At 36.8% G+C, this 25,012-nt stretch overlaps 1 pseudogene; it reads left to right on the top strand.

Moving 5' to 3' along the window:
- Positions 1-21,849: 21,849 nt before the first annotated feature.
- LOC117998544 lies at positions 21,850-22,645 on the top strand (annotated as a pseudogene).
- Positions 22,646-25,012: the final 2,367 nt, after the last annotated feature.

Here is a 25,012-nt window from a genome sequence, read left to right as displayed (position 1 = left end):
GTAGCATAGAATCTACAGACTTCATATATCAAGGGAAATGAATACAAGTTAAAAAGATGACTGTTTTAAAATGAATAAACTAAATCCCAAAAGTTCATATTTTGAAATGTTTGCTCTTATAAAAGAGATCAATGTGATGACAGGAAGGTAAAAATAATACCATCTCTAGGCATAGATAGAGCATATGTATGAGCAAAAATGCCAACAGAACAAACTCACTGCCAGTTCCTCTTTTGAAAATATTAAATATGTATCCAACTCACAATTAGTCTGAATAGAAGAGGAAAAGAATAACTTATACAAATGAAATTCACAGATTATCACTTCAGCCATTTGTATTAACTCTAATCTCTAACTATATATGAAATATTAGAATTAACCATATTGAGTTTCAGCTCCTTTATCTGCTCATCTTCCAACTTTAATAACTGTAATTTTGAGCATTATAATACTAATGACTGATATTAGTTTCATAGTTATTGGATGTGCAATCCCTACACCAAGAACTTCATATATACAATCTCATTTAATTCTCTTGATAATTTATTTGTAGATTTTACTATGGCAGAGCCCTGTAGTAAGTGATGTACAAAAATTTAAACTGCATAATGTATGAAGCAATATTATTACAAGTGTAATTAAGTGACTAGGTTGAGCCTGCACAAGATTTCTGATGCAGGGTCAGGGGCCAAAGTAGAGGAAGGGATTGAGATGCAAGATATAACCATCCTGGTCCCAATTATAGCTTAGTATCACCTGGTAACAGCTTTCAACTCTGGCTTAAATGTTTCCATGTGTCTCACTATGATCGTTTGGACTCCTAGGTGATAAGCATCAGTTCCAGGAATCTTTCAGGGCCCATATGGCAAAAGAGATATGGGGACATTGGGCTGAGAAAATGCTAGGGACTTGGGGACTCACTCTACTTCTTGGAAGAAGAAATCCAAATGGGCTAGCCTGTCATTCACTCCCCTGGCATTTCATTCCAATCCAAATATCATCATGGCTACCCTCCATGTGTAATATGATTAATAGAAGCTAGACAGAGAAGAACCCAATGCTGATTGCATTATCTGGATTTCTCGTATCATCAGATATTATAATTTTATCAAGCCTCTTTTAAGGAAATATAAAACTAAAACTTAAAGAAGTTAAATAACGTACCCAAATCATTTAGCAAATAAGTAGAAATAAATTAATCCTACAATTCTTTTCTCTTGAAAGTAACAGACATCAATACCAGTTAATGAAACTTAAAAAGATGAAAAGTAATTTATTATAAGGATTCAGGTATTGACTCTGGACCCTCAAAGTCAGAAGACAACCAGGAATAAACTGGAAGGAGCTAATTAAAAGGGGACAAAGACATACCTCATTCTTTGCTTCTCTCTCTATGTCTGCTTCACTGTACTGTTGTTACAAAATGGCTTTCTTTGCTTCGATTTCTATGGCAGAAATCAACCTCATCAACTTCCAAATATTATTTTCTTTGATTTAAGAGAGCATAAAATTAAAGTCTTCAAGAAAGAATTTACTGAGTATCTCTTGGGTCCCAGGTATTTTTCTAGGTGCTGGCTACACAAAAATAAACAAGATATGATTCTTGCTCTTGAGGAAGAATAGTTTAGAAAAAAATGAATATGAATAAGCAAACAACATCTACATAATAGGGAAAATGCTAAAAATAAAGTGCTTCCTAAGTGTTTCTTTTCTTTCATACTTGCCCCTACAATCAGTATACATTATAGCAGCCTCATCGCTTACCAATCTGACCATGGAACTTCCCTGTTTAAACCTTCCATAAACTTCTCATGCGCTAAGAATAAAATTTGAACTTACAACTACAGTCTAAACTTTCTACAAAAAAATAGCCCTGCTTATGTTTCCAGTTTCAACTCCTACCATTCTATCCCTTGCTCATGCCACATGCCAAGCTCATTCCTACAAGAGAAGACCTTTGCCCTCCCAAATCCCTAAGCAAGGAAGATGCCAATCCTTGATCTTGGCTGATTTCTTCCTGTAATTCATTTCATGTCAAATGTCACCTCCTTGGAGAAGCCTTTCATAACTAAGGTATAAAAAAGCACCTCCTCTTTAGTTACTCTTTATTATCATGCCCTGTTTTACTTTCTTACGGCACTTAATCACTAACGTGTACTTGTTTAATGTCAGTGACTCCCACAGAGTCAGTTCCATAAGGGCAGGAATCTTGTCTGTTTTCCTTACCACTATGTGCCCTAGAGTGTAGAACGGGCATATAGTAGGCATTCTATATAATTCTCAGTGGAATGAATGAACAAACGTACAGTATGTGGGACAGGCACAGAAGAGGGATCTTTGGACAAACACAGGGATTCATGTAAGACTTCCTAGAAGAGAAATTCCCTTCAGTCTTATTCTTCACACTCAAAAATTCAGACACTTCCAGTACGTCTCATGATATGGTTTCTAGACCAGCTTCACAGTCCAGATGGCTATTTGGCAAATTTTCATTTAAAAAAAAAAAAATTTAAGATTTATTTATTTGACAGAGAGAGACACAGCGAGAGAGGGAACACAAGCAGGGCGAGTGGGAGAGGGAGAAGCCCCGATGCGGGGCTCGATCTCAGCACCCTGGAATCATGACCTGAGCCGAAGGCAGATGCTTAACGACTGAGCCACCCAGATGCCCCAGTAAATTCTAGTTTTAAGTCCTCTCTTAAAATATGACTCAAGGAGCACCTGGGTGGCTCATTTGGTTGAGCATCTGCTTTTGGCTCAGGTCATGACCGCAGGGTCCTGGGATGGAGCCCCACATGGGGCTCCTTCCTCAGCGGGAAGTCTGAGCTTCCCTCTCCCTCTGCTTGTTGCTCCCCTTGCTTGTGCGTGTGCGCTCGCTCTCTCTGTCAAATAAATAAATAAAATCTTTAAATAAATAAATAAATAAACAAATATGACTCAAAATTGAATACAGTAATCCCCGAAGAGTCTGTCTAGTACAAAGGCTAGTCAGATATGTCCCTCTTATGTTTCTTGCATTTCTATTAGTTCAGTCTAAGAACAGGCTAACTTAAATAGCATAAACCAACAAAACAACATTGGCTCAAATTCAGGTAATGGTGAATTAAACTTGCATCACTGTACTGGTGCTAAGTCTCATTCCATAGAGTAACAATTCATATCTATACCAAAATACTGATGTTGACTTTCATCCCATTAAATTGCATCTTATTTGTCTCAGCCTTGTATTCTAAACTATTGAGATCATTTTTACTGAGATATAATTGTCATATGATTGTATCAGTTTTAGATGTATAACATAATGATCTGATGTGTATATATATTACAAAATGATTACCACAGTAAGATTAGTTAACACTCATCACCACACATAGTTACAATTTTTTTCTTGTGATGAGAACTTTTAAGATCTACCCTCATAGTAACTTCCAAAAATACAATACAGTATTAACTATTATCACCATGCTGTAGGTTATATCCCCAGGACTTATTTATCTTATAAATGGATGTTTGTACCTTTTGACCCCCTTCACCCATTCGATTGAGGTCATTTTGAATGTTCATTTTATGACCCATCATAACTATTTCTCACCTAGCTTTTTGTCAGCAACAAACTTTAATAGCATAGTTTCTCTGTCACCTTTCAAGTTACTGATTAAAACGTGGATGGTTAATCAATATTTCTTTACTGCTAAACCTGCTCCAAACTGATCTTTGATTTGGCTGCTGTATCTGTTTTTCTACAATGATAATGAAAGATTTTGTCATCTTTCTCAGCTATCACCAGCATCAATTTCTTAATGAGGTTTTCTCAACTTTTTTCAAGGTGGAGGTTTTGTAATTGATAGAAAAGATAGAAACCAAGCAGGTTGAAGCATATTCTTAACAACATAAGTGACAATAGATTTTTAACACTTGAAAATATATTTCCTCTCATATGTCACTATAAAAAATAAAATTTTACCTCCATCCTGACCCAAATCAGTACTGATTTTTGTTTTTATTTTTTTAAAGATTTTATTTATTTATTTAAGAGACAGAGAATGAGAGACAGAGAGCATGAGAGGGAGGAGGGTCAGAGGGAGGAGCAGACTCCCCGCTGAGCAGGGAGCCCTATGCGGGACTGGATCTTAGGACTCCAGGATCATAACCTGAGCCGAATGCTGTCACTTAACCAACTGAGCCACTGAAGCACCCCTGATTTTTATTTTTAAATGTTAACCTTTCAAATTTAGATGCTAATTTTAAATCATTCACACATTTTTCTGTGCAAAGATTTTTCAAAGCTTAAAACAAAATACAGAGGAAATTATTTAAATCAAAATAACTAATACATCTATACAGGGATTTAAGATATTAATGAGTATCATTGAGCAATTGAGTAGTTATCTTAAAAAAGATTAATTTGAACCTTTCCTCACTCTGTACTCCATAATAAACTCTAAATAGATGAAAGATTTAAGAATAAAAATAAAACTATAATATATCTAGAGAACAAATGTGCAAAAAAGACTAAAACTTGACAAAAATCCCATCGTTTGGTTGGGATGTGGAGAAATAATGACTTTCCAATTTGGGGCCTGAAGGTTGTAACAGTCAGGGTACCATCAGGGAATAAGAACCTAGATAGCTAGATAGTTGGACAGATAAATAGATGGATAGATAGATAGATAGATAGATAGATAGATAGATAGATAGATTTATTTAATGCAAGGAATTGGTTTACAGAATTATGGGGTATAGGGCCTGGCTGGGCAAGACCAAAATCTGGAGGACAATCCATCAGGAACGGCGGGCTAGAAATTCTCAGGCAGAAGCTGAAGCTGCAGTTAACAAGTGGAATTTCTTCTTCAGGGAGATTTCATTAAGGTCTTTCAACTAATTATTTCAGGCCCTCCCAGATTCCTGAGAATAATCTCCTTTATTTAAAGTTAATTAATTATGGACTTATTTTCACATCTACAAAATGTCTTCGGAGCAACACCCAAATTGCGTTTGATTGAATAACTGGGGACTAAAACCTAGCCAAGCTGACATAAGAAACTGTCCATCACCGAGGAAGAAACAATGTCCTCCTCAGAGAGCTGTTATCGGAACGTCCCTGAGACACCAGGCTAAGGTTATTTTAAAAAATTAAGAAATTCCCTTTTCATACCCTTCCATATGTCCTAGCTTTTTTCTTGGGAAAGTATATAGGATAAAAACCTCAAACAACTGAGCAAAACAGGTGAGAAAGAAACATAAATGGTTTCCAAATCAAGACAACAGACTGAGTGCACACATTTGCTTTCCTTTCCTTCTGACTGGATTAAAATTACAATAAAGGAATACTTAAAGAAATAACTCCAAGTACCATCAGGAAGTTAGAAACAACTCTAGGTATTTCAAGCGCAAGGGGAATTGATACAGAAAAATAGACGTCTACAAAATAATTCTAAAGGTTCAAAAAGCAAACATCAGGAATAAATTACTAGTTCTTTAGGTCACACAGCAGTAAACAGCAATCAAGAAGTCAGGAAACTACCACACAGGTTCACAGAGTTGCTCCCAACCCCCAAGCCAATGGCTGGCAGTGGAACATGGAATCCAGCTGCTGCTGCAGAAGCACACATCTGCTGGAGTTTAATGTAACTGCAGGACAAAGAATGGTTTCTGCTTCTCTCTTTCTTTATAGTTCTTCCACGAGTGCATATTATTAAAAGAACAGAAATGGCATCAAAAACTTTGAACAAAAGTATTCTAGAAATGTAGTTCCCAGACTTCAGCCCCTGAGACAGAGTACAAAGCAGAGCAAACAGTGGAAATGAATAACACAACCAAAAAAATAGATTGGGCGAGAGGTCATCAATAACTAGAAATTTCAACATATTTCTAGAAGATGTAAATCAGATGGAAATGTTCTAGTAAACGAAACAGTGAAAGAGGCAGCCATCTAGAATATGGAAATAATCGGTAGTGGATGAGGTAGCCCATTCTTGGAGCTCAATTATGGACAGGCATTAGCCTCAGGGTGGACACATACAGAGGATAAAAGGTAAAGGTACGGAAATTAACTGAAGGTCTTTCTGTTAATTACTGAGTCAATCGTCCTCATACCTACATTCTCATGCATAGCATCAATCAGAAACTATTAAATTGGCCAAAATTAATTTCTTTTCTCTAAATAAATAGAACTATCTGTGTGACAGTAAATTAGAGGAACTCACATGACTGTTAATACCCAGTGCATATCTTTTATTAGGTTATTATTTGGGAGACAACCAACCAACCAATGGGAATCTCTTTTCCCATCTCTTGAATCTGGACTTCTTGTGACCTATTTTGACCAAAAAAACATGGCAAAAGTGACACTGTACAAGTTCTTGAAATTCCTGTGTTCCTCATTGTGGAATCCTCTGGCACCTGATGCAGAAGCCCCCCTGGAAGACTACATGAAGAGAGGGGCTCAGGCTTCCCAACTTTCCAGTCTTGCCAGCTGAGTCTCAAAACTCGATACCATCCATCTCAGCTGAACTGCCAAATGAATGAATCCACCAGAGTGAGCCCAGTGAAATGAGCAAAAGAGTATGGGAAGTACGATGTGGTGGTGGTGGCTGTTAGCCCGTGAGTCTGGGGTGTTTTGTGTACAAAAAGGTTAACTGTAACACAACTCAAACGAGTCTCAGTGTCCTGCACACTTCAAATTGAAGTTTGCCGATAGGCATGTCCTGTCCACGAACTCACCACTCCTTCCCTTACGTCTTTTATTACTTGCTCAAATACCCGCTACTCAATGAGGTCTGTTCTATCCACTCTATTTTAAATTATAAGCCCAGTCACAACCATCCTGTCACACTTCCTCTCCTACTTCATGAGAGACAGAGATTTCTATTTGTTTCATTCACTACTGTTTCCTCAGTGCTTTCAAACTGTACCTGTCACAGAGTGGACAATAAATATTAGTTAAGTAAATTTATGAATGGATTCATGGGGTATAAGTAGTAAAATATCAATTCTAAGCACATTCACCTTTTTTCCTCTTTTTTAAATTTTATTTTATTTTTTCATTTCTTAAATTTAAATGCAATTAACATATAATGTATGATTGGTCTCAGAGGTAAAAGTCTGTAATTCATCATTATTATATAATACCCAGTGCTCATTACATTACATGCCCTCCTTAATGTTCATCACCCACTTACCCTACCCCCCAAACCCCCTCCCCTCCAGCAACCCTGTTTTTTCCTATGATTAAGAGTCTCTTATGGTTTGTCTCCCTCTCTGATTTCATCTTGTTTTATTTTTTCCTCTCTTCTCCTATGATCCTCTGTTTTGTTTCTTAAATTCCACATTCACCTTTAAGTGAAACAGGGATCCTTACTTTGGACCTAAGAAGATGGAATGTAGTCCTAGCATCCCCTACAAAGATCAACAAGGTATAAGATTTACTTTATGAATATAATGTGAATGCTATATACTGGTTTTTATATTTTTAATTAACCTATATATAAATTATAAAAAACAGTTATAAAATGCAGTGTTAGTAACCTCAACAACATAAAAAAAGCCTCACTAATAGAAATTAGAAGATGGAGTGGGGAAGAAATAGGAGTATAATAACTTTATCATGCATAATGGGAAAAGGAAAACAAAACCATTGTCTAAAAGCAATGGAACATGGGTGCCTGGGTAGGGCTCAGTAAGTTAAGCCTCTGACTCTTGATTTCGGCTCAGGTCATGATCTCTTGGTTCATGAGATCGAGCCCTGAGTTGTGTCGTCTGGCTCCCTTCTCAGCGGGGAGTCTGCTTGAGTTTCTCTCTCTCCCTCTGCCCCACCCCCACTAGCTCAGGTGCAATCTTTCTCTCTCTCTCTCGAAAAGAAATAAATCTTTAAAAATAAATAAAAAATAAAAGCAGTAGAACAAGAATTTGGGTATTTAATATAGTATTAAATTACAGAAGTACCTTGTGGGAAAAGTAGAGATAATGACTATCAAACCCAGAAGGATAACAAACACCAGGTTGGAGAAGAGCCAGATGCCTGAGTAAAGAGTAAATTTCCGTATTTTCCAAAGTTAAGTTGATAAGTTGCTAATAATACAGAAACATGTTGTTTAGATTTTCAAATGTATCCACCAGAAGAAGCAAAAGAGAAATGATTAAAAGAGTTTATCTCTGGGGTATGGGCCTGGAAAAGGGAGAAGGTATCTGCTGTTTTCCTTAGAAGCTCTATTGTAAAATTTAATTTTTTACCATATGCATAGCTGCCTTATTTTTAAAAACAATAATAATAAAATGAAGAAAATTAAGTATAAAACAAAACAATATAAAATGTTCATCATTAGGAAAATGAAATTCAATGGAGTAAGATATTTTTTATAGATCATAAATCTTCATAGTTAAAGTAAAATCAAGGAGAAACTCATCTATAAGCTACAAAAATTATGTGATGCACAAGGAAGTTTGGGAAAATAAGAGAGACAGTGCCACTCAATATCTTGCTAATCTTTATGGTGCTCACAGATGTCAAAAGACTAAGGCAATGCAAGGTGTCCTGTAAAAAGTTAGTGCTCTTGCTGACCTTTTTTACCATGACCTCTCTTTAACACTGATCTTACAGTTCTTAAGTAATTTCAATTTGATTTTCTACAAACAGGAATTCAATCTCTGTGAAGAATATGAATTTATAGGTCAGGCAGCAATCAGATTAATTTATTTCTAACTTTGAAGTATAAAACGATTTTCTGGAATTTTAGAAAAGTAATTTCTTCTACTGGGTTTATGATGTTCATTTGTCTTATGAACTTTAGAAGAGTTGATCATATTCACCCTTCCCAAAGTTTTCTTTCTGACTTGGCCTTTAAACTGCCTCCTGAAACTCAGCAGAACTGTAAATTTATTGAGTGGTTTGACAGGTATTAAGAATCTTTTTAAAATCACAGCAATTTTGGGCGCCTGGGTGGCTTAGTTGGTTAAACGACTGCCTTCAGCTCAGGTCATGATCCTGGAGTCCCAGGATCGAGTCCCGCATCGGGCTCCCTGCTCGGCAGGGAGTCTGCTTCTCCCTCTGACCCTCCTCCCTCTCATGCTCTCTGTCTCTCATTCTCTCTCTCTCAAATAAATAAAATAAAATCTTAAAAAAATAAAAAAAATTAAATCACAGCAATTTTATTGAAATGAATAGGAAACGAGAAAGGAATAGAAAGAAGGAAAAGTAGCAAAATTGTATTATCTCTAGTCAAGATATATGATTTAAAAGTAAGGAAATCACAAAATGGATGTCCCACTAAAGTCAGTGTAATATTCTGGCTTGAATCCTGGAACAAAAGAAAGGAAATGAGTGGAAAAATGGTAAGATCCTAATAAAGTCATATCAGTTAATGGTAATGTACCAAAGTTGACTTCATAGTCATTGTACATTGTACATTGACAAATGTACTGTTTATGTAAAATGTTAACGGTGGGGGGTGGAGGGTGGGGGGAGGGGGAGTAGGCAAAGAGTCTGCAGAAACTGCCTGTACTATCATTGTCAGTATCAGGGATGGGAGGAGTGGGTCAGGAATTAAGTAATAGTGTGACTTTGTAAAGAGCATTTTTGACACAAGGGCAAAATGATTAACCTGTCAGATCCAGTAGAAGCAAGGAACATAGAATGTCTTTACTTGGCCTGGCACTTATATCTGCCCCACTGTCTTGATCCATTCAGGTTGCTGTAACAGAATACCATAGACTGGGTGGCTTATAACAAATCTATTTTTCACAGTTCTGGAGGCTGAAAAATCTTAAGATCAAGGCACCTACAGATTGGGTTCTGGTGAAAACCAGCTTCCTCAGTGATGCCCATCTTCTCACATGGAGGAAGGGATGAGGGAGCTCTCTGGGGCCTTTTTTATAAGGGCACTAATTCCATTCATGAGGGCTCCACCCTCATGACCTAATCATCTCCCAAGAGCTCCCCTCCAAATACCATCACATTGAGAATTAGGTTTCAACATATGAATTTGCAGAGGATACAAGCATTCAGTCTATAGCACCCACTTAATATGTACAGTAAAAACTCTGAAAAACAGAAGCTCTTATGTAGAAACATTCATTTATTTTCCCATAGATGATAAGCTTTTTATTTTTTTATTTTTTTTTAAAGATTTTATTTATTTATTTGTTAGAGAGAGCGTGGGCGAGAGAGAGTGAGCGAGAGTACAAGCAGAGGGAGCTGCAGGCAGAGGGAGAAGCAGGCTCCCTGCTGAGCAAGGAGCCGGATGCGGAACTCAATCCCAGGACCCTGGGATCATGACCTGAGCCGAAGGCAGCCACTTAACCGACTGAGGCACCCAGGTGACCCGATGATAAGCTTTTTAAAGCTGCAGGTTTTATTCACAACAATATCCCTGGTATTGAGAACACAGTAGGCATTCGGTTAATATTTGATAAATAGAGAATAAATAATTTCTCATTAAGTATCACCTTTGTGTTTGTGGCATATTAAAGTTGTAGCATATCACAATTACTTAGAGTAAATTGACTAAATGGATTAGACTGGTTTTGATTCATACAATCATACCATGGAGAGAGAGTTATGTATTATAATTTTATCATATATAATTGTATTATAATTGTTATAGATAATAATATCGGTAAGACTACATGCAGAAAAATATTTTTCTATAGTTCTTCAATTGTTGCTTCCCCTGTGGAAAGTCAGTAGCAAAAAGAGTCTATGTAGCTTTAAAAAAAAACTCTCCCTATGATAGTAAAGAAATATTAATAGCTTTTAAATATAAAAGAATTCAACCCTGTACCATACTAATAATTTATTACTCTAGACTGAATATTAACACATCTCTGAAAAGTAACTGTACATGTCATTACCAAAGATATGTCTATAATTTGATCACCTTTCTTGAGAAAGCTGACTAGATTCTGGAAAATCATTTCTCCATTAAGGTTAGATATTCATACACTTAAAACTACAGTATTTCAGTTAATATATCTATTTAGAAAAATAATAGAAAATATCTAATTTTGTAACCATTAGAACACTTTAATTTTTAACAGTGGAATGTATTTCAGTGAGATAGAGATTATTAAATGTTTTAATGGAGTCATTCATTTGAAAGAAGAGACTTTCGTCTTACAATTAATTTTCCAGTTAACAAAATGTTAATAAAATGTTCATATCTTTTTCATGTAATTAATAATGTAAGTGAAATCCACAAAGCTTGATGTCTAATGCATTTGGTTTTGCATGGCTTACTTGCTGATTGCACCAGGAATGTATATTTACTTTCTGATTCTGAATGTATAGTTCCACGTAATTCAAGGAACATGCTGTTCACTGGAGAGTGAGGAGGTCTCTATGGTTCTTATTTTCTTGACTTAAAGCAAGTCATCTGTTACAATATTTATGTTCACTCTTTACCTTATCTATTGCTGTCTTTGTAAGTGATAGTACAAACTATTTGAAAGAAAATGTTGCTACTACCTGGTACTTCCAAAGTTTGAAACCAAAAAAATAACTGGCACATAAAGGTTTTTGATAAACATTTTATGAATATCTTTTTGCAAGTCTTTCCTCTGAATAGAATAGTATCCTTTCTTCTAGTATAAATTCTACATCTAGTGAAATGGTCTTAGGTCACCTTTTAAGTGTTCAATTTTTACAAAATAGGTAATTCTGATAGACCACATCTACATCCACTAAAAATAATAATGTCATTCCTAGTCTTCCCTAAATGTACTAAATGAATGAAGCTCTGCTCTTAATCACTGAATGGCATAATTGTATCATATACACTTTATGCTCCAAAAGTTAAAGAACACATCAGGGTACCTCATATTTTCAGGAATCCACAAGTATGTAATGTGGAACCTAAAAATAGGTATCAATTTCACTGGAGAAAAATAAGTGAATATAGATTGCCTAGGGAGTTTAAATGACTTCAGCACTGATAAAAGGCAATAAGCATAATTCAAATACTTGATCCCTATTTAATCCTACAAATCAAAGCTCTTTCAAATAAGAAAATAAAGTATGAATATTAAATGCCAAAGAACTTCCAAAGAGTCTTAGGGGAAAAGTAATGGAAAAAATGCTAAAAGTGTAGACTGTGTATTAGTCTCCTAGGTCTGCCATAACAAATTACCACAAATTGGGTAGCTTAAAAAACAGAAATTTATTCTCTCAGAGTTCTGGGAGCTGAAAGTCCAAAGGCAGTGTGTCATTAGGTCTTGTTGCCTCTTGAAGCTATTGAGAAAAACCCTTCCTTGCCTCTTCCTAGTTTCTGGTGGTTGCCAGTAATCTTTGGCTGCATCTCTCCAATGTCTTCATTATGGTCTTTTCTCCCTAAGAATATCTGTGCCTGTTTCTCTCTTTCATTATGTATTTTTTTTTCTTATAAGGACATCAGTGACTGGATTTATTCCAGTATGATTTCATCTTATATCTTTTTAAAAAATTTTAATTCTAGTATAGTTAACGTGTAGTGTTATATTAGTTTCAAGTGTACCGTGGAGTGATTCAACAATTCTGTACATTACTCAGTGCTCATCATGATAAGTGTACTCTTAATCCCCTTTATCTATTTTACCCATTCCCCTTCTCTACCTTTCCCCCTAGTAATCATCAGTTTGTTCTCTATAGTTAAGAGTGTTTCTTGGTTTTTTCTTGTTTTCTTTGTTTTGTTTCTTAAATTCCACGTATGAGTGAAATCATATGGTATTTGTCTTTCTCTGACTTATCTTGCTTAGCAGTGATATAACCTCTAGATATCCATGTGTTGCAAATGGCAAGATTTCATTCTTTTTTATGGCTAATATTCCATTGTATGTATGTACTATATCTTCTTTATCCATTCATCCATCTATCGATTAACACGTGTTGCTTCTGTAAATTGGCTATTTTAAATAATGCTGCAATAAACCTAGGGGTGCATATATCCTTTTGAATTAGTGTTTTTGTATTCTTTGGGTAAATACCCAGTAGTGGAATTACTGGATCATATGATAAATCTATTTTTAACTTTTTGAGGAACCTCTATACTGTTTTCCACAGTGGCTGCATCAGTTTCCATTCCCACCAACAGTGCACAAGGGTTCCTTTTTTCCAAATCCTTGCCAACATTTGTTGTTTCTTGTGTTTTTGATTTTAGGCATTCTGATAGGTGTAAGGTGATATCTCATTGTGGTTTAGATTTCCATTTCCCTGATGATGAGTGATGTTGAGCATCTTTTCATGTGTCTGTTGGCCATCTGTATATCTTCTTTGGAAAAATACCTGTTCGTGTCTTCTGCCCATTTCTAAATTGGATTATTCGATTTTTGGTTGTTGAGTGGTATAAGTTCCTTATATATTTTAAATACTAACCCTTTATCAAATATGGTATTTGCAAATATCTTCTCCCATCTCGTAGGTTGTCTAAAATGTCCATACATCCCAAAACAATCTACAGATTTAATGCAATCCCTATCAAAATATCAACAGCATTTTTCACAGAACTAGAACAAACAATCCTAGAATTCATAGCCAAATAATCTGAATAGCCAAAGCAATCTCAAAAAGAAAAAAGAAAACTGGAGGTATTATGATCCCAGATTTCAAGATATACTACAAAGCTATTGTAAACAAAACAGTATGTTACTGGAACAAAAACAGGCAAAGAGATCAATGGAACAGAATAAAGACCCCAGAAATAAACCCATGCTTATATGGTCAATTAATCTTTAACAAAGGAGGAAAGAATATGCAATGGGAAAAAGAGTCTCTTCAACAAATGGTGCTAGGAAAACTGGACAGCTACATGCAAAAGAATAAAACTGGACCATTTTCTTACACCATACACAAAAATAAACTCAAAACAGACTAAGGACCTAAATGTGAGACCTGAAACCATAAAAATCTTAGAAGAGAGAACAGGCAGTAATTTCTCTGACATGGGCCATAGCAACATTTTTCTAGAATGTCTCCTGAGTCAAGGGAAACAAACACAAAAGTAAACTGTTAGAACTACATCAAAATAAAAAGTTTAACATATTTTAATTTCATCCATGAAGTTCGTATTTCCAAATGAGATCACATTCACAGGTACTGAGAGTTACAACTTGAACATATCTTTTGGAAGGATACAATTCACCCATTACAGGCACTGACATAGTAGAGCTTTCTCTTAAGAAAAATGTATAACAAATAGAAATAGACTTAGGAATGAACCAGTCTATTAGGAATGCTCTTCAGATAGATAACTCAAGGTGGGATTCAAGAAAGGAATTGCAAATATTTGTTATGCTAGGGATCTCCACAGGGCACAATTCCAGTATTACCACTAGTAGAGGCTACAATACGAATGGTGCCCCTGGAGCTGTACCCTGCAGCTTATGCCTCAATTTCAAATCCTTTACAGAAGGCAGGAAAATGAATTAAGGAATAAATCAAGTCCATTATAAGGTAATAATGAAGAGTGTTGGATACTGGAGAAAACTTGAGTGCCCTATCTAAAGGGTCAGTATTATTCACCTCCATCCTACTATTACCATGCAGGAACATAGATCGAGTGCTAGTAGGTGATCCATTTTTTAAAGAGAAATATAAGTAGATGGATGGGGAGATGTGTAAAATAGGTGAGGAGGATTAAGAGTACACTTATGGTGATGAGCACTGAGTAAGGTGTAGGATTGTTGAACTGTTATATTGTCTACCTAAAACTAATACAACACTGTGTTAATTATACTTGAATAAGAAAAAGAGAAATATAAAATTTGATTTTAATATAAAATCTCCCAATATTTAAATAATGAAATGCAAATTTTAAAATGTTTAAATATCTGTTTAACCTGTTAAGATGTTTAAATGGCAGGTGGTGAGTCACAAATTTGCAATCTAATTTGGGCTCGCCTGATTCAAATGCAATTCTCACATTATAAGAAGTGGTTTCTTATACTAAGACTTCGGACCTTAAAAGGGAAAAATTGTGAAGACTTTAACCCCAATGATGTCATAAACTATATACCTTCAACCTAAGCATAAGTATACACTAGTGACTTGCTTTTTATTTTGCCGTGAAAAAGAAAGTAATCAGTAGAGAATCCCTATAGTACTTAGAACAAAACTGCCAACATCTGTACTTGTTTCCTGTTTTCCCTTCTCTGTTACAGTGGATGAACAATTCATGTTTCTCTCTAAGACAAAGTGCTCCACTTGTGTCATCAATCATGTTCCCTTCTACTGCTTAAAGGCAATGATCTCTGTTTCTCCCTCTCCCTCTCTTCCCTCACTGCACTGTTCTCACTCTTTCTTTCTCATTTGAACACACTTCATAAGGATTTCATGCCCAAAACACTGAAAATGCTAATATCCAAGATCAGCAATGAACTCTACTTTGCCAAGCTTTATCAATTCTCAGACCTCATTTTATTTAATCTATCAATACATGTGACATGGTTCATTACTCTTTCTCTTTTTTAAAGATTTTTTTTTTTTTAATTTTAGAGAGGTGGGGGGCGTGGGAGGAAGAACAGAGGGAGAAGTACAAGCCGACTCCATGCTGAGCACAGAGCCCAATGCAGGGCTCCATCCCACAACCCTGAGATCATGACCTGAGCTGAAATCCAGAGTCGGCTGCTTGATGGACTGAGCCACTACCCAGGCACCCTTCCTTCATCACTCTCTTTTTAAACATATTTTCACTTGACTTTTTTTTTTATTAAGCTTTTAAAATTTGAATTCTAGTATAGTTAATATACAGTGTTATATTAGTTTCAGATGTACAATATAGGAGGGATTCAACAATTCTATACATTACTCAGTGCTCATCATAAGTGTACTCTTTAATCCCCAGTGCCTATTTCACCCATCCCCCCCCAACTGCCCTCTGATAACCATCAGTTTGTTCTCTATTGTTAAGAGTCTATTTCTTGGTTTGTCTTTTTCCCTCCTTTGTTTATTTGTTTTGTTTCTTAAATCCCACATATGAGTGAAATCATATGGTATTTATCTTTGACTGACTTATTTCACTCAGCATTATATTCTCTAGCTCCATCCATCTTGTTGCAAATGGCAAGATTTCATTCTTTTTTATGGCTGAATAATATTTCATTATATATATATATAATAATATATATATCAGAGACTATATGAGAATCAGAGCTGGTACATCTTGCTCTGTCATTCCTCCATCTATTGTCTACCTCTCTAGCTCCTCCTCTGTTCCACTGACAGCTATATATATATGTATAGATAGATCTATCCTTGTCTTTAATCCCCAGTGATATATATATCACAATTTCTTTATCCACTCATCAATCGATGACACCTAACGCTGTTTCCATAGGTTGACTATTGTAAATAATGCTGCAATAATCATAGGGGTGCATATATCATTTTGAATTGCGTTTGTGTATTTTTTAGGTAAATACCCAGTAGTGCAATTACTGGATCATAAGGTAGATCTATTTTTAACTTTCTGAGGAAACCCCATACTGTTTTCCACAGTAGCTGCACCAGTTTGCATTCCCACCAACAGTACATGAGGTTTCCTTTTTCTCCACATCCTCACCAACAATTGTTTCATGTCATTTGACTTCTATAATACCACACTCTTGGTTATTTTCCCACCTCTTAGTCTATTTTGGCAGTTTTTTCTTTTCATGACACCAGAATGATCAGGGATGTGAAAATAAATGTTCAGCCACATGTCTGACTTGTCTAGGGCCCAGAAGTCCCATGGGTGAGAAACTTGAACACAGCTTATAAATGAACTATAGGTAGGTCGACACCTATCCAATGGACTGGAGACCCCAGTAGAAGCTGATTTGGAAGGAGAGAAAAAAGGGGAGCTTGGGGGAAAAAAAGTACCAGAAGGAAGAAGTCTGGCAATATAGGTGAAACTATGCAGCAAGGAATGGAAATCCAAGGAAAAGTGATTCCATATCCAATATGAGGTACTACCTAGCTATGACCTGATTCAGCACCCTCCCATAACACTCCCTCTATGCTACAACCCCAATAAGGAAGAACAGAGCTGTAACGGAGGATAAAAGTGTAACTAAAAGTTCAGTTGTTCTCCAATGGGGAAACCCTCTAAATAAAGGGAGCAAGCCTCAAGAAGCAGAAGGAGCTTTCTTGCCAAAAGGCCACTGATGTCAGGGATTTGGAGGAGATCGTTAACACCAAGGTAGCAATACAGGCAGACACCATAGGAGAGAAGGCCACAACTGTCAATGGGACAGAGGAGGAGCTAGAGAGGTGGACAATAGATGGAGGAATGACAGAGCAAGATGTACCAGCTCTGATTCTCATGGATCACTTTATCTGAGGACTCCTAAAGGGAAGAGTTGGGGAGAAAAATGTGAGATAGAGCCTGGGCTTCCTGTTTGCCTTTCTATAAGTCTGAAGTTGTCAAAATGTTTTTAAAAATCCAAACAAAATCCCCATAGTACATTTGATTTTTAACCTCTTAAAATTTTTTAATTTAAATTCCGGTTAATTAACATGCAATGTAATATTAGTTTCAATATAGTGTAATATTGGTGTACCCGGTGCTCATCAATAAGTGCCCTCCTTAATCCCCATCACCTATTTCACCCATCCCCCCACCCAACTCCCATCTGGTAACCATCAGTTTGTTCTCTATAGTTAAGAGTCTGTTTCTTGGTTTGCCTTTCTGCCCCACTTTTTTCCACCCCTAACTCATTTGTTTTGTTCCTTGAATTCGACATATGAGTGAAACCATATGGTATTTGTCTTTCTGTGACTTATTTTGCTTAGTATTACACACTCTAGCTCCATCCATGTCATTACAAATGGCAAGATATCTTTCTTTTTTATGTCTAAGTAATATTATATGTGTATATATATGTATACACACACACATATGTGTGTGTGTGTGTGTATACACATACCACATCTTCTTTATCCATTTATAGGTTGATGGACACTTGGGTTGTTTCCATAATTTGGCTATTATAGATAATGCTGCAATAAACATATGGGTGCATGTATCCCTTTGTTTTTGTATTCTTTGGGTAAATACCTAGCAGTGCAGTTGCTGGATCGTAGGGTAGTTCTATTTTTAACTTTTTAAGGAACCTCCATACTGTTTTTCCAGAGTGGCTGTACCAGTTTGCATTCCCACCAGCGGTTCAAGAGAGTTCCGCTTTCTCCCATCCTCACCAACACCTGTTGTTTCTTGTGTTATTGATTTTAGCCATTCTGGCAGGTATGAAGTAACATCTCATTGTGGTTTTGATTTGTATTACACTGATGTTGAGCATCTTTTCATGTGTCGGTTGGTCATCTGTATGTCTTCTTTGGAAAGACGTGTTTTCATGCCTTCTGCCCATTTTTTAGTTGTATTATTCATTTTTGAGGCGTTGAGTTTTATCAGTTCTTTATATATTTTGGATACTAACCCTTTATCACATATGTCATTTGCAAATATCTTTTCCCACTCTGTAGGTTACCTTTTAGTTCTGTTGATTGCTTCTTTCACTGTGCAGAAGACTTTCATTTAGAACAATGATAATAAAGATTCTCCCTCCATGTTTGATATTTGAACACTGGAAGATTTCAGGCCCATACTTACCCCTTCTCCTCTTGCACTCCATCTAGGCAAGCCAATAAAAATGCCCAAGTCCTCCTTTTCTTTTTTTTTTTTTAAAGATTTTATTTATTTATTTATTTGACAGAGAGAAAGATAGCAAGAGGAGGAACACAAGCAGGGGGAGTGGGAGAGGGAGAAGCAGGCTCCCTGTCGAGCAGGGAGCCCAATGCGGGACTCAATCCCAGGACCCTGGGATCATGACCTGAGCCGAAGGCAGACGCTTAATGACTGAACCACCCAGGCACCCCTAAGTCCTCCTTTTTTTGGTGTCAGTGGTATGTTCAAACCACACAGACTCAGAGCCATGCACAGGAACCCTCACCACAGCCCCACCTCCTAACCACAATAAAACCCAAAGCCATCATCCATCCCTTTGCTAAAGCCATTCCATATTTTCCAGGTTAGCTTGAATGCCTGCCTTATTTTACCCAAATAGTCTCATTAAGTGTGTTATAAATGTTTTCATACTCTTTCAGTGCATGTGTGGTGTCCTTAGTCTCCACATAAAATACAATTCTGGGTAGGGGGTACTGATCTCATACCCATTTTTTATGGGCAACCACAAAAAACAGTATTATGATAGAGGGTAATAAAAAGCACTATAAAACATAATATCTAGAAAGAAGAGGGAAATTACAAAGAAATTAAAAGAAAATAGAAGACGTTTGGCAGAAAGTGGAATATAATGGTCAATCTCTTATCATTTCTCAAGATATTTTCTTAAGTTGCACCTTACTTAGAATACAGATAAACCTTTAGAAATGTTTCCAGTAAGCCATTATAAAGACAGAAGACATCTCTCAGAATTCACAGGATATTTTCACTCAGATGCCATCAGTGTTCATGATATATATTTTAAATAAATAATGAAATGAACTCACTGCAAAGACATTTTATTGCCTTAAGAAGAATTTCCCTCTCATCTCCAGCATGTAATTATTTGTCCCATGCTATTCAACACAAAACTCTCTTATTTCTGAAAATGTTCACAGACTCCTTGCATGTGATCACAATCTATCTATGCCAACTGACAATTGTTACGGAAATCTTGCTGCCTCTATGGAGAAAAGAGTATGCATGGTGAAAAAGCAAATCTGATTAAAGGCTTCTTGCCTAAGGGAAGAGAGAACTCCATTGACAAATCCTTAGGGATCATTGATTTTTAGGTGAAAAACAAGAAAACAAAGAGAAAAATTGAGAAGGCAAAAGAAAATTAAAGCCTGAGAACAGATGTTGAAAATTGTTTGCATGTAGAAAATCTTTGTTTATGCTTAGAAAATCAACATCTTGAAGCTAAAATGTCACTGAATTTGGATGAATTCTTAGTTTCTCATAGACCCCAAATCCAGCATTCTGCTTGCCATGGGCTACATTCTGAATTATACTGACTGTTTTAAAGTTCTGATGTGGTTTTGAACTTTAATTATTTAAATGTTAAAATAAGTGTCTGAATAAGTAGCAAGGTAAAATTCACTCTAACCTTTGCAACTGAATTCAGATTTGGTAAAATATCAATTCTAGGATAAAACAACTTTAAGAGTCATTTAACAATAGACCATTAATTAAAAGCATCTTTAAGGTTATGGCAAGATATTATACTAGATTTGGATGACAGAAAGTAACAGAAATAATTTATCTTCACCCCAATTTTCATTCTGCACAACTGGAGGATTCTAAGAACCAATGGGCTTGTGTATGGTGGTATTTCACTCACACTACAGCATGAAAGTTATTTTCAGTACCTTATTTTGGTCTTGGACTCTCAAGTACTTTATATTTAATTAGGGTAATTTATACTAATATAATGTATCTCTTACACATGATGCATTTATTTATAAGAAATTACTTCCTAGATATTCCCAGAGAATAGCAAGGAGCAAATGCTTTACCAATGATGGGCAAGTGCCTAGCTCAATGTTTTAAAAACAGGAGCATGATAATAACACATAATAGATAATAGATAAAATGCTAAAAAGTTAAGAGTAAGATGGTGAATTAATTAAATGCAGCACTCCATTAACACTGTTGAAAGACGAAGACATTTTATGGTACTTTGATAAATGCAGCTACTAGAACATCCTCTAGAAAGCTTCCCTCTGTATTTCTTTTTGTACTTGAAGAGGAATACATAAAGACTTCTGAGGATTAGACAGAAAGCTATCTCAGCCATCTCTTTCTTTTCCCTAGCTTAGTACATCACTCTCCATAGTATCAGCAAAACCAAATTATAGTTATGGAAATTAAGGAAGGGCATATAGGATTTTACAAAGGACTAAGACTAAGAGACTTTTTGTCCCTGGACAGCCTCTGATGGGAGCAGAGCCTTGCTTGCCATTTCCATCAGCCAGACATGACAAAGAAGAGGGAATGAAAAGGGAATGCTGGGAAAGACCAGCAATCCCTGTACCGACAGATGAAAGATGACTGGAAACTGCTGTGAAAGAGAGGAGAAGGCAAGGGGGTCAACGCTCAGAGACGAAGACCCTTTGCCCTTCTTTGCTCCCGCTTTTATTGGTTCTTCAGGATAATCACAAATCCTTATCACTGTTTCTCAAGCACGTGATGTGTGACAAGGGGTCTTACTGAAACTAGGAGGATCTGTTTATGGGAAAGATACGATACGCAGATTATGCTAATATGCGTGTTCTATGAGTTCTTCTAAACATAGCCTAAGGGACAATGCATACGTCTCTTAGATCACAGGGCAGGTCTTTGGGCTAAGAAAGCTTCGGGAAGGCAACTCCCCACAGCATTCCTATGGCAGAGTGGTCATGCAGGCCTCGGCATTCCAAGGGCCTATGCCCTTCTCCGAAACCTTCCCTGCCATCAGCAGCCTCATGTTATATTTTAGCAAGCCAGGTATTATGACTGATTTCATGCTCTACATTAACCCCAACACGGGAAAATAGGAAATAACTACAAAAAATATGTTTTTCTAAAGTAAAAGTCTTCTTGACTATACAGAGGTATTTCTGTTTTGTTTTCCATTTCAACCACAGAAGCAAGATTCATAACCTTTTCTAGGATCCTAAAAGAGAAGAAGAGCGGATTAAGTAGAATGACAGCACAGTCTATAGGATAGGGTTGTAACACCCAAAAGAGATCAGTTTATAGCTATTACTGGCCACAAAGCTTGACTGGTGATACAGACATTTGTTGGTAGTCTCACCAGAAACCTTCCTTTATCATTTAAGGAAGTGAAGTAGACCCAGTAAAATGTATTCCAACCCTAGTTTCAGTTTTAAAAAATAAGCTCGCTCTTTTTCATGGCGCCTCGGAGTCGGTAGGCTGCTTCAGGATGAAGCTGAACATCTCTTTCCCAGCTACTGGCTGCCAGAAACTCATTGAAGTGGACGATGAATGCAGACTTTGTACCTTTTATGAGAAGCGTATGGCCACAGAAGTTGCTGCTGATGCTCTGGGTGAAGAATGGAAGGGTTATGTGGTGACGATGACAAACAAGGCTTCCCCATGAAGCAGGGTGTCTTGACCCATGGTCGTGTCCGCCTGCTGCTGAGTAAGGAATGCTCCTTAGCATTCCTGCTATAGACCAAGGAGGACTGGAGAGAGAGAGTGCAAATCTGTTCGGGGTTGCCTTGTGGATGCCAATCTCAGTGTTCTCAACTTGGTCATTGTAAAAAAAGGGGAGAAGGATATTCCTGGACTCACTGATACTACTGTGCCTCGTCGCCTGGGGCCCAAAAGAGCCAGCAGAATCCGCAAACTTTTCAATCTCTCTAAAGAAGATGATGTCCGCCAGTATGTTGTGTGAAAGCCCCTAAACAAAGAAGGTAAGAAACCTAGAACCAAAGCGCCTAAGATTCAGCGTCTTGTTACTCCACGTGTCCTCCAGCACAAACGTCGGCATATTGCTTTGAAGAAGCAGTGCACTAAGAAAAATAAGGAAGAGGCTGCAGAATATGCTAAACTTTTGGCCAAGAGAATAAAGGAGGCCAAAGAAAAATGCCAGAACAGATTGCCAAGAGACGGAGGTTGTCCTCTCTGAGAGCTTCTACCTCTAAGTCTGAGTCCAGTCAAAAATGAGATTTTCTATGAGTGACAAATAAATAAGATCACACATCAAAAAATAAATAAATAAAAATAAATAAATAAATAAAAAATAAGCTCATTGCCTCCTACTGGGCAAAGGTTTTAGCTCAGGAGTAGGCATGTGATCAAACCTTGTATACAAAGGAGTCATTCTCCTCGGCTCTATTCCAGGAATTTTGGATCCAAACCGGTCTCTTACCTGCAGGACATTAAAAAAAAAAAGGATGTCCACAGTTCTGGTAGCTATTGGCAACCATGTTAAGACTACAGGGGAACCATTATTGATGAAATGTCGACCATAAACAAGGCTGGGCTGAGAGAAAGAAACTGGTCCTTCGTGATAACTCAAACTGCCCTACTTCTGGTCTTTTCAGTTATATGACTCAATAAATTTTTATTGACTAAGTATATTTGAGGTAACATTTTTGCCATTGCCACTGAAGTGTAGTGAGGGACTGGCAATACAACGATGTTAATCAAGTTTGTCAAAATATATCTTTTTATTTATCCAGCGTTTATTATATGTACCAAATCCTGTGCTAAGTCCAGAAGATGCATGATATGATAAACAAGTCAAGCGTGGTCTTTACCCTCCCAGAATTTAGAACCTAGTATTTAGAAAATAGGCAAGAAACATGGCAAGTGCCATGAGGAGAGAAACATTGAGTATCATGGGAGAAATTAGAAGCCACTGTATAGTGGGCATTTGTATATTTGAAGACTCTCACTTCAGTATCTCTTGCTAAAGCTTCTGGATTTCCTTTGAGAGAATTATCTTTCTGTTGAGTATTGGTAGACTGGCAAATGTCTGATTCATACTACAGAAATGAAAATGTTCAAGATCTTTCTTTTCACAGCCCAATTAATTCAGAGCATGTGTGTATTACCTTAGCTTAGCTAATTAGCTGCTCTTTCCCAGAGCATCTTGAGTATCACAAATATAGAAGAAACAATTGGAATTCATTGTTCATTCTCACTGAGGCACCCAAAGCAAATGATTCCTGCTGCACGATTGTTGCCAAACTTCCTGCTTCCCTAGCATCCAATACATTTTCCCTAATGATCTGTTCGGAGAACCCCAATAGTCATCCCATAAATTCTGTTGTGCTTATATTAGCCAAACTTAGTTGTTGTTGCTTGCAGTCAAGGAACCCTAACCTGTACTTTGGGTGTCAAGGAAGACTCCTGATGGAACTGACCAACTAGGTTGAGATCTTTTTGTTTTATGTCCATAAATGCAATTTATTAAAGGACTGCTTTGCCTAAGATTAATTTCGAGGGATCAAAATGTGAAATTGTAACTCAGAGTGTAAACAAACAAACAAAAGAAGAAGCAAAGGGAAACCACACAGATTAAAGTAACACAACATGGGGGCGCCTGAGTGGCTCAGTCGTTAAGCGCTTGCCTTCGGCTCAGGTCATGATCCCAGAGTCTTGGGATCGAGCCCTGCAACTGCAGGGCTCCCTGCTCGGCGGGAAGCCTGCTTCTCGCTCTCCCACTCCCCCTGCTATGTTCCTTCTCTCGCTTTGTCTCTCTCTGTCAAATAAATAAATAAAATTCTTTAAAAAAAAATAAAGTAACACAACATGAACAGAGTTCAAGAAGAGAAAAGGCAACAGGAATAGTAAAATTGCTGTGGCATAGTCTTGAGCAAATAAACCATGAGGAAATGCAAAGGAATTTAAAGAGCTCCTGAATTCAACGAAGGAGAAACAGCATATTCCATAACTAACAGGCAAAAGCAAATGGTGCAGAATAAAAGGGAAGGGTAAACCCTAAGTCTTTGGCTCTAGCCATCCATGGTAAAAAGAGTTTTTCAATCCATGTGTGAAGGATTTGTGATTAAGAGCATGCTTATTAATCAATTGGCATACTGTATGTACGTATATGTGTGTGTGTGTGTGTATCTTATATGTATGTGGACATACCTTAGCTACAGTTAATTTGTAATATATGGACATTGGTTATTTTTTAAATAAATCCGCATATAGTAGACCCATAGTTTCTTTGGGGAATCTTCTCAGCAAATATATTCTCTTACATTCCAGAAAAAACTATGGTATTGGGGCTAAATATATCTAAAATTGGATCCAAATGGATCTAGTCATGGTCTGGTGCCAAGGTTGGAAGAGTTATATTTGATTGACTTCTCCAGGTCACCAGGCACAGTGACATTTCTAATGCAACTGGCATAAGTTATAAACAATAGCTCCACCTCTTGTCTCTCACCACCTCTAGTCAGTTCTATTCAATCAAGTCAAAGCTACCTGGCTTTTTATAGTATAGTAAACAGAATCATAGTTGTTCACCTGAGGAGTTAAAATTTCTCTAGCACTGAATTCTAGGAGCAATTAATATTAAGAATTCTTATATAAGAGCCATGGACCAT

Source organism: Mirounga leonina, unplaced genomic scaffold (genome assembly GCF_011800145.1).
Source record: "Mirounga leonina isolate KUSES-001 unplaced genomic scaffold, KU_Mleo_1.0 Mir_418, whole genome shotgun sequence".
Lineage (NCBI taxonomy): Eukaryota > Metazoa > Chordata > Mammalia > Carnivora > Phocidae > Mirounga > Mirounga leonina.
Note: the sequence above shows the minus strand (reverse complement) of the source record. Positions and strands in the feature narration are given on the sequence as shown.